At 48.9% G+C, this 10,330-nt stretch overlaps 2 pseudogenes; both read right to left on the bottom strand.

Annotated features, from left to right (window-relative positions):
• Positions 1-1,117: 1,117 nt before the first annotated feature.
• On the bottom strand, positions 1,118-7,658 carry LOC124961273 (src substrate cortactin-like; annotated as a pseudogene).
• A 935-nt stretch (positions 7,659-8,593) lies between these two features.
• Positions 8,594-9,283, bottom strand: LOC124961489 (cell division cycle-associated protein 4-like; annotated as a pseudogene).
• Between the last annotated feature and the right edge of the window lie 1,047 nt (positions 9,284-10,330).

Genomic DNA, 10,330 nt, shown 5'->3' on the forward strand with positions numbered 1-10,330 from the left:
CCTGGCTCAGCCCCTTCCCATTATTCTTCATCCCTCCTGGCACATGGCATTTTGTCTGGAATCAGGGCAGCCATCTTGCCACTCTGGGCTACAAGCATATGAGAAGGGCCAAGAGAATTTCAGAGGCAGTGGTCCTGGCAGAAATAAGCCTCTGAGTTGATGGCAGAGGCCACCTTCCCTGCTTTGTGCATGCAGACCACTGCAAGGCAGATCTCCAGTGATAAGCCAGACACATTCCTAACTCAGGTACTCTGCCTCTCTGGGGGGTTCCCAGCAGGTAGCTTCTAGTTTCCTGCCTCTGTAATAAACCACGCAGTGGCCCAAAGTACAATGACCCACTTATTCTGCTCACAAATCCACTATGTCAACAGGGTTCAGAGGGGGTGTGTTGGGGTTATGCCGTGCGGACTATGCCCGGATGGTGCCTGGCAGCCAGCCAGAGGTTGCTTAGATCACATCAGTGGTGAGGAGGTTGATTAACATAAGCACACCCAGGTGATTTGTCATTGGCCCTATCCAATTAAGTCAACGCACAAAACGCGTGCACAGGTGTTCCCGAGTGCTCCTGATCGTGCCTGCTCATTTTGACCTTTACCATGATTGGGCAGCTAGCTCCTCGCCTAATCTTTGCATAATTGGCGTCAGCCCTACTCTTCATCTCCTGGAGGGGATATAAACCGGCTCTCCTCGAGCGCGAGGTTCGAGGTTGGAGGTTCCAGTTCAAGGTTCCGGTTCCCGGGTTTCCTGATTCATCAATAAACTGTTCCGAATTCAAGAGCCTCGCTACTCTTTTGTCCACTATCAAAATTGGGGTTTGGGGCAGAGGCCTCTGTTCCTGCCTGTGGGGTTTTCCTGCAGCTGCAAGGGCTGCCTCACAACATGAAGGTTGCTTTCCAGGAGCAGGAGCAGCAAGAGAACAGGAGCACATTAGCAGCAGCATTCTGCTCCAGCCTTAGTGGCTTTGTGCCACGACTGCACCATGACCTGTCAGTGGAGATGGGCAGGACACCCACCCAGGTTCCAGGGAGCAGTGGTGAGAGTCTAGAGTGTGTCTAGGAGGGGCTGCGGGCCTCTTGGAAGATGCAGACCCCCTGGAGGCCTCACAGCTTGCTGTGGCCTATGGCACCATGCTGCAGAGACAGGAGCAGTCATTTCAAAAAAGGGGAACAAATCAAAACTAGAGCACTGGCTTATTGCAGAAATCCTGCCATGGTTTTCAGACAGAGAGGTCACAGTGGACACCAAGGTGTCCTGCCTCCTGTGTGGTATGAATGGGGATCCCAACCCTTGTCCTAACCATCAGACAAGTAAAGGCCTCCTTCTTGGCACAGCTATAGGGAGCTGGTATATTTTACCTGTCCCTGAGCAAGAAGGAAGCTCTGCCCTGTAGGCATGATCAAGCGTGTGTGTGCGCAAGGGTATTGGGTGTTGGGTATTGAGGCTCTTTGGTGGAAAGAAAGGTTGACGTATGGCACAGTGACACCTCACAGGAGATCAAAATAGCATCCTTCAATCCTGGAGCCATAATTCCCAGGGGATACTTCTCTTTGGATACTTCTCTATGTTTGTCCAGTTATGTCAGAAAATCTAAAGGGACTATAGCCAGGTTGCTCTCAGTCCTGTTCCTGTCCAGAACCCGCTCTGCATCCCCAGTCCCCTGCCTCTGGGCACCCCAGGGAAGACCATGCGTGTAAGAGGAGAAACCCTCTCTCCTCTTTCTGCTTCCTCCACTGTCCTTGGCAGAGTCTGTTTCTTTGTGTGACAGGCAGCTTTAGCATGGGTCTGAGGTCCCCCTTTCTTTGGTGTCCACACCCCTGGATACTCTTTCCCTGTGATGGGAACTAGACATAAGCTGATGAAGTTACTTCCAGCCCATCATTCTGAAAGTTCTGGACATGTGATTGTCTTCTATTTAGGGTATGCTCTGGAGCTTCTTGGCAAACACAGACAGCAGCAGAACACATAGCACAGAGGCAGCATTTGAAGGCCCATCTTCACCACTGTGGGGTGAAGGAAGTCCTGGGCTGAATGTTGAGAAGTTAATGTCTTGTCCTCTCATGCCATGGAGAATACTTTGGTTGAGTCTGGTCAGGGAAACCCAATGCTTTGATTTGAAGTGCATTTTCCTTTGGCTGGGTGACATGTGCTGGGTTAGTCTAATTTTCATCACTGACCAAAATACCTGACAATGTGGCTGTGTCCATAGTTTTGGGCCAGAGGTGAGGTGCAGTATCATTGCAGAAAGGCATAGTAGAGAAAACCTTCTCAGTTCATGACAGCCAGGAAGCATAGAGGGGGAGGGGAGGTAATTGAGGGGCCAGGGACAAGATCTATAATCCCCAAGACATGCCCCTATGGCCTACTTTCTCCAGCCATACCCCACCTGCCTATAGTTAGCACCCACTTAGCCCATTAAAATTAGGATGGACTGATTAGGTTACACTCTCCTAATCTACTCATTTCATATCCTGCATTAACACAGGAACTGTGGGGGAACAACTCATTTTCAAACAAACCATATCAAACCTGATGTTTCTCTCAGTGTGGCCACTAACTTACTATGAAGCTTCAGACAACTCCAATGGGCCTTGGTCCTAAAGTAGTGATCAACATGGGGCATGCCCATGCCTATTCCAAGTCCTTGCTTCCCCAATTTCTTGTCTCATTGAGCCCTGTAATCCACCCCCACTGAATCCTGTTTTCCCTGCCTCTCCCCATATAACATGAGTGGTACACTGTACGACTGACTTTTCAACAGTGTTTACGGCAGGAGGAAACTCGACACACAAATATAATCTTTGATATTTGTGGATTCTGTATTTGTGATTTTGCCTAGGTGCTAAAATTAGTTTGTAACTCCTACAATACTTTCTGGGAAACACTTGAGTTGTTGCATGTGCATGTTCCCTGCTGAGGTCTCTCTTTCTCTTGGGCTCTGTGCAATGATGGACAGGGCAGGGCCAGGGGTGGGGGAAGAAGCTGCAGGTGGTGGATGGTACAGGAAGCTGGATGGGTTTGAATCCCAGTCCCAACACCTGTTCATGGGGTGCTCTCAGGCAAGTCATTAAACACTTCTGATCCTCATTTTCTTGTTTATAAATTTGAGACAATAGAAAATACCAGTGAGTAGATTTAGGAGGACGAAAAAAAAAAAAAAAACACCTCAAACTCATGTTCTCCTATAGTACTCTCACAACATGTTTGTGTTTGATTGTTTTTATTCCCATCAGGCCAGCAATACTGCAGCAGTGGACACCAGTTGGGTGTCCTCTGATTCAACTCTGCTCTGACACCACCTGCCTGGAGATAGCATCAGTGACCACCAGTTGAGGGAGCAGTTCCCAAGACTGCAGTGCCTTTCAGGTGCCAGTCCCAATCCCCAGGTTTTTTTCCCTGTGCTTCTGACTAATTAGCTATAAAACAGGGTTACCAAAAACCCCTCCTGGGGTTCAATTAATGTTCTAGAGCAACTGACAGAACTCAGGGGAACACTTGATTACATTTACTGGTTTATTAGAAAAGATCTTACAAGAAAACCATCAAACACCCTTTAAAAAGGTGGATTTTTCAAGCAGCTTCACTGGGGAAATCTCAGTAAAATCAAAAGAACCCATTTTTTTTTTTAAATACACGTAATATGTATATTCCCCTCCGACCATCGGGAATAAAACAAAAGAAATGGAGATACAAAGCCCGAACCCAAAATCAAACCCAGAGAAGGTGACTTGCAGCGTGAGCCTGGAGCGCTGGCACCTGGTCGCCGAGGGCCTCAGCTCCACGTAGTTGGCAGGGAAGAGGCCGTACCTGCCCTTGCACACCCCAAGCCACCAGCTGTCATCGATCATCTTGATGTTGGTGATGAGGTCATCTAGGTCGAAGGAGATCTCCTCATCACCCGCAGCCAGGTAGTAGTAGAGGGCGGTGGCTGTGATGCCCAAGTTGTTCTCATAGGCAGTATATGTGCTGTCCTCTGCTTGGTAGTGGCCAGGGGCCTCTGAGGTGTCGTAGGCAGCCTCTGGGGTGTAGGCCAGGCCCTGCTGGTCGCCGACCTCCTGGTAGTCTGCAGCCTCGAGGCTGTACGAGATCTCAGGCCGGCTCTCACCCATGGGGCCTCTGTGGCTCGGCTCCGCCTTGAAGGGGGCTGCGTCCTCACACACGGGACTGGAAGGCGGCCCCTCCTCAGCGGGCGGCGGGGTGGGAGACGCTGGGGGTGTCTGCCTTTGGGCTCAGGCTTGCTCCTCCAGCCCCCTCCTGGCCTTATCCTGCTCCTGCCTCTCCCTGGCCAATCGCTGGGCTCACTCTGCGTCCGACTTCCGCCTGTCTTCCTGTTCCTGGCTCCTTGGCCAGGTTTTCAAAGTTGGCTCTGATGTTACTGGTTCTGCTGGTCACAGCTTCCACAGGGACGGTCTTCTGGTAGGCAGAGGACACCTGCGGGACATCTTCAAAGGTGGACGCATTCTTGTCCATGCGGTCCTTCTGCACGCTGTACTTCCTGCAGAATCCTTTGGAGTAGTCTTTTTGGGATTCATGCAGCTGCAATTTCTCCTGGTGGTCCCAGCCAAGGGCACACTTGTCTTGTCTGTCTGCACGCTGAACTTTCCTCCGAACCCCTTCATATAGTCTTTCTGCGACTCGTGCTTCTCTGTCTTGCCTTGGTGCTCGAAGCCCACTGCGCTCTTGTCCACTTTGTCCCTGTCTATTCCGTATTTGCCACCAAAGCCTTTGGAGTAATCTTTCTGGGACTCGTGCTTTCCCGTCTTGCCTGGTAGTCGAAGTCCACGGCACTCTTGTCACACAGTCAGCCTGCCTGCTGTATTTGCCGCTGAAACCACTTGAGTAGTCTTTCTGGGAGGCGTGCTTCTCGGTCTTGCCCTGGTATTCAAAGCCGACAGTAGACTGATCAACTCTGTCCATCTGGACTCCAAACTTGCCTCCAAAGCCCCGGACCCGTGGACAGTGCTTGGAGAGCTTCGACTGATACTCATGACCAGCAGCTGATTTATCCATCCTGTCCTGCTCCACACCAAACTTCCCTCTGTAGCCATGGGAGGCTTTCGGTCCTGTCTCCAGCTCCTTCTCCTTGAGAGTCTGATGTTCTTGAAAGACGTTCTCCCTCAGCTTGTGTATGTTGCTGTGCTCCTGGTGTCCCGACCCCTGCACTGTCTTGGCGACCCATCGCTGCTCCTTTTCATTGATATTGTTCACGAAGTCGGGGTCGGTCTCCCAGTCATCGGCTGCCCCGTTGTCCGGCACGAGGGCCACGGTATGACCTGCAGAGGCCTTCCAACCTTTCTTCCAGGTGATGGGACTGCTCACAACCCTCCTCCTGAGACACACGGATGCGACCAGCAGTGTCTGGGCATCTGGGAATGGCCGCCAGGGCCTCCACCGGGTGGGCTGCTCCGGCGCTAGCTGCACCCCGCACCCCAGAACCCATTTTTATTGATGTGGTCAGGATATCAGATCCAGAAACACCTTTATACTTGGCTTCCTTTTCTGATTCTTTACTGGAACAAAATGTGACTATGTGAATCTCAAACGCTAGTCATTCATGTGTGTGTGCCTGTGTCTGGTGTGTGTTTTTGACATGTGCACACAAGCTGGAGGTGAAGTGTTATGGCAGGAGGAGGAAGGCAAGCAGCAAAGTAGCAGAGTTTAAAGACAGAAGAGAGCTGTGAACTTCCTCAGTGAGGCAACTTCCATGACTGGGCACAACTTAATATCTGATGTCAAAATCTTTTCCCTTCTCAGCATTGGCACTACAGTGCCCCACCTCCCAGATGATTCCTCCACCCTGATCAACAGGAGAAAGCTGCCTCTCCAATCCTCAGACCCTCCCTCCCTCTTCTCCCTTCCTCCCTCCCCTCCTTTTTATGAGGTTCTTCTTTCTTCAGCTGCCCTTCCCTTCTCCTGCCCAGGCCGTGACTGGATTTCTTTGTGGATAACTGTGATAACTCTTCATGACTTTGAAGCCAGCTCATATCACAAGTCCCTGGCCTGTTCCCTAGTCAGGTCCTGTTTCCTTTGCAGAGAAAGGAGAACTCAGTGCTCTTATGGGCCAGGAGGAACCCTGGGCTTCCCTGATCCCCTTTCCTGTCACCAAAATTAAACACACAAGACAAAGTGTATGACACAGGAAATTACTGCATTCTGTCCTTGAAGAAAAGGGTTGCAGACAGAAAGAGGCCTGAGGGGGTCACCTCTGTAGGACACCACTGACCAGAGCATGGGAACCTTGTGTGTCCTTCATGGACAGTCATGGACTGCAGTAAGCTGTGACAGGCTCCTGTGGCTATGGTCACATCCAAACTGTATGACAGCGTCACCTCCAGCAGGCCAGGAGAAGGGCTGGTGGGAGGACACCTGCATCACAGCACGAAAGGGACTCCAAGGGCTTTACGTTCTGACATCCAACATCTCACTGAGGACAGATCGGTCCTGAGAGGGGCTGAAGCTTAGAGGCTGCACTGAGAATGGAATCAGACAATGTTGCTTTCCTGCTAGCTGTTCATTTACTTAATTGTGACAGAAAATCACTGAGTGCCTACTACGTGCTAAGAACTTTCTTGGGTGGTAGGGACCTTGGACTTCCCACTGACTCAACCACCAGAGGATTGCCAAATGTCCTTGGGGAATATAACTTTATTTTGGACCAGAGAGACACTGTACTATGTGATGTCCTGACTGGCTGCTTGGAAAGTCCCTAACCCAAGTCCCCCTCTCACTTGCAGCAACCTTGAGGATCAGGAGGGATGTTGGGGCTGCTGGAACATTGGATGTGGCCATTCATTCCCACTGGCCAGAAGGAGGCTAAGCAGAATGTCCCAGAGTTTCCACAGTTGGACCAAAGTTACTCAACTTCTAAATATTTCATTGGCTAACAATTTATAAACCTTTCTTGTGCAAAGAGTATTATGGTTAAAAAAATAAAAAGATTGAAAACCCATTATCCTTTTGAATCAGCCTCAAATTCAGAAGGAGAATAAGTGTGACTTTCTAATCCTGAATAAAAGTCTAGCCTATGGCAAAGTCCTTCACTTATAACTGCCCCATAGAATTTATCTGGGACTAGGAATAATCATAATAATTGATAATATCTTATGTAGTTATCTCAACATATTAATAATAATTTCATATATAATAAGTTAATAAATATGCATTTCTTCTTTCCCACTATCACAGTAATAATGGACAAAACACTGTTCAACTTTTGGAAGAAGCAAGAGAATAAAGCACTTCTAAATGGATAGTTTCTATCTAATGGTAGAGTTGGCTACAAGGACTTATTTTTCCTATAGCACAAAATAAAAAAGGAGCCCTTACTTTTGGGGGCTCTAACTTATCAATAATTAAATGGAGTCATGGAATAAATATTGCAAATGTGCAAATGTGGCAGGCTGGGCACAGGGCCACACCAGTTCCCTTTCTGGGGCAGCTCATCACATGACCCTTCGGATCAAGGGGACATAAGTTACACAGTCATTTCATTCTGGACTTAAATTTAATCTTAAAATTCTGGTCTAGCACCAATTTAATAGAGCAGGTCTAAGTATTTCTACCCCAACAGCACAGGGACACACCCTTCCCAACCCACGTGCCTGATATACAGCAGCTCCTTGTGTATGCTCCAAAACGGGCATACATTCTGCTAGGGCCATGCTGGAAACTTATGGAAGGCACCCTCTGTGACCACCTGAAGGAAGGCATGGCTGACTCTAATGTTTCTGAAGATCAAATGGTGCCTGTGATTTCCACACAAATCCTGACCTTCCCCTCCAGTGGCATTTACATAGATAAATGGGCATAAATAGAGCCCTCCATCATTTACACTAAGGCAAAAAGACATGGCCTCAGAGCAGGTCTAGTGAAGAGAGTACTAGCTGCGTGTGGTTCCCATTTTAAGTGCACTGTATTGTAACAGAATCTAAGAGGGTCCTGCAAACAGCTGAAGTAGAAAACAGAACCCTTACACTGCTGCCTCACTGTGAAAAAAAATTCCCATTTAAACCTTCCAACAAGGAAGTACACTAACTGCAATTCTTCAGGTTACACATGTTTCTAATGTAGCAGCAAAGAATGTTTATACAAAAAATAGACTTTTAAGAAAATAACTGCAAAAATTTAGAGATAAAGTATGAAAAGTTTAAATAATATATCTTAAGACAAAATATTGCCCCAAATGTATAAGATTGAGTTTTAAAAGTCCACTTATCTGGATTTAATGAGTTTGGATGCAGCCTGTGGCTCGCCATTTTCCATGCGAGCTGCACCCAGGACACAAAGGGAACGAGGGCCCAGGGCTATGGGATGCCACTTAGACCAGGGTTGAGAAGGCTTTGAATTCCCAGCTTCCAGCATCAGCCTCTGCCCTGCCCTCTCCAGGGAAGAGGCACAGGCCTGGGGCCTGCAGTCCTTGCCTATGACAATTTGTCCCAGGACGCTCTCGTAATCAGCAGACTGCCCAAAAGGTTAGGACGCAGGCTGCAGTGGTGAGAACTCTTCACAGGACAGAGGCCCTGCGTGTCTACGTGGCCATAGTACATCAGATAAGCTCTCTGGGACATATGGCCTTGTCCGTGGCCCACTGGGGATCTCATGTCTCCACTAGGATCTCCATCACAGGCCAGGTTGGACTTGCAGCTGGTGCCAGGAGGCGAGGCTGCTGTGGCAAAGCCCTCAAGCCCATCACAGAGACCTGGCTTCGAGGCCCCCATCATTCCTGTCATCACTGTGTCCAGGTCGTAGTAGGAACTGTCCACATCAGAGAACAGCTCCTCCACAGGAGTGGGACTTTTGTTCTCAAATATCTGAACTAGAGACTTCTGAAAGCTTCCTCTGTTGCTCCTATCCCAAAAGATTCTCTGAGGGTTCCTTGGCACCTGTGCTGAGCTGACTGTGAAAAGTTCGGAAACTGGGCCTTGCAAGAAGTCATCTACCAGGTCAGGAACAGGGTGCTCTCCTCCGGTTCCCTCGCTGTGCGACACAGGGTCTCTGTGGACCCCAGTCAGTCCTGTGGACCCGCCCCGCACTCTGAGGTGCTGCCCTTTCCATGTGCCATCCTGGCTCATCTCCTCCCGGATCTGCTGGACTGTGTTGGCGATAACGACCGAGCGTCAGAGACTGGGTTCCACCAGCCTGTGGCAGAGCTGGAGCTTGCCCAAGGACAAGTTCAGAGCGACTCCTGCTGTAGGCTATAGTCAGGAACTGAGCCAAAGCCAGCGGGGGCACCCTCCCCGTCTTCCCCCTGGTCAGCACATTTCCTCTTCAGTCCTGGTGTAAACATCGTGCCCTGCACCACGTGGCCAGCTGCAGCTCTGCTCTAGCCAGGGAGCCCAAGGCGACCTATTCACGTTTTTGTTTGTTTGTTTGTTTTTTGTTTTTTTTTTTCTTTCCTGTAGGGTTCTTGTTTTGTATTTGGCTTTTCTTTTTTGGAAAGGGAGCTCAACCCAGGGGCAAGTGGTTTGCTGCAGCTATAATCCCAACTCATTCATTCACTCCTTTTATTAACTGCTAAGAATGAGTCTACTATAAATCGTCAAAAAAAAAAAAAAAAAAAAAAACTGATCAATAGGGTTAGTACGTTTTTCAAGCCCTAATTAGCATAAATTTTGGACCACTCACATTAGTACTTGCTTCACATTAGCATGCGTTTGGACCAATAGCAGTGAGCCAAGTGCTATATAAACCTCCAGCAAGCTCGCTGCCCGGGAAAGACCCATGGCATCCACCACTGCAGCTGAGAGTTCCGAGGAAGGAGTTCACGGAACAGGAGGCCAGAAAGAAGAGCACGGGGTTCGCGAGAGAGGAAGTCAGAAAGGAAGGGATGTTGAGCCTCAAGGTTCACGAGACAGGAAGTCAGAAAGGAAGGGATGTTGAGCCGCGGGGTTCGCGAGACAGGAAGTCAGAAAAAAGGAAGGGATGTTGAGCCACCGGGGACCGTTAGGAACTGCAACGTTTTTCCCTGCGGAGGCCTGAAGCTTGGGCAGACCCCCACCTACATGCAGAAGCCGTGAACTGAGCTTCATGGAAGAATTCAGATTCAAAGGTACTGTTATGTAAATATTACTCAGATATTTTGTAGAATGTCCCCTGGTTGGGATTTTCCCAATTGTCTTCTCATATATTTAGACTGGGTTATGTCTGGAGAGGAAGACCCAGAAATGAATTGCCATTTTCACCATGACATAGCGAGGGTTCTTACAATGTGGCTTATTGGTGTTGCCCTTTATCACCTGGTAGAGAGAGTGTCTGTCAGGCTTAGCATTTTTTTTTTTAATAAATCCTCCCTGCATAGTTAAAAGATGATTAAAAATTGATTTGCATACCTCCT

The sequence above is a fragment of the Sciurus carolinensis genome, chromosome 12 (genome assembly GCF_902686445.1).
Source record: "Sciurus carolinensis chromosome 12, mSciCar1.2, whole genome shotgun sequence".
NCBI lineage: Eukaryota > Metazoa > Chordata > Mammalia > Rodentia > Sciuridae > Sciurus > Sciurus carolinensis.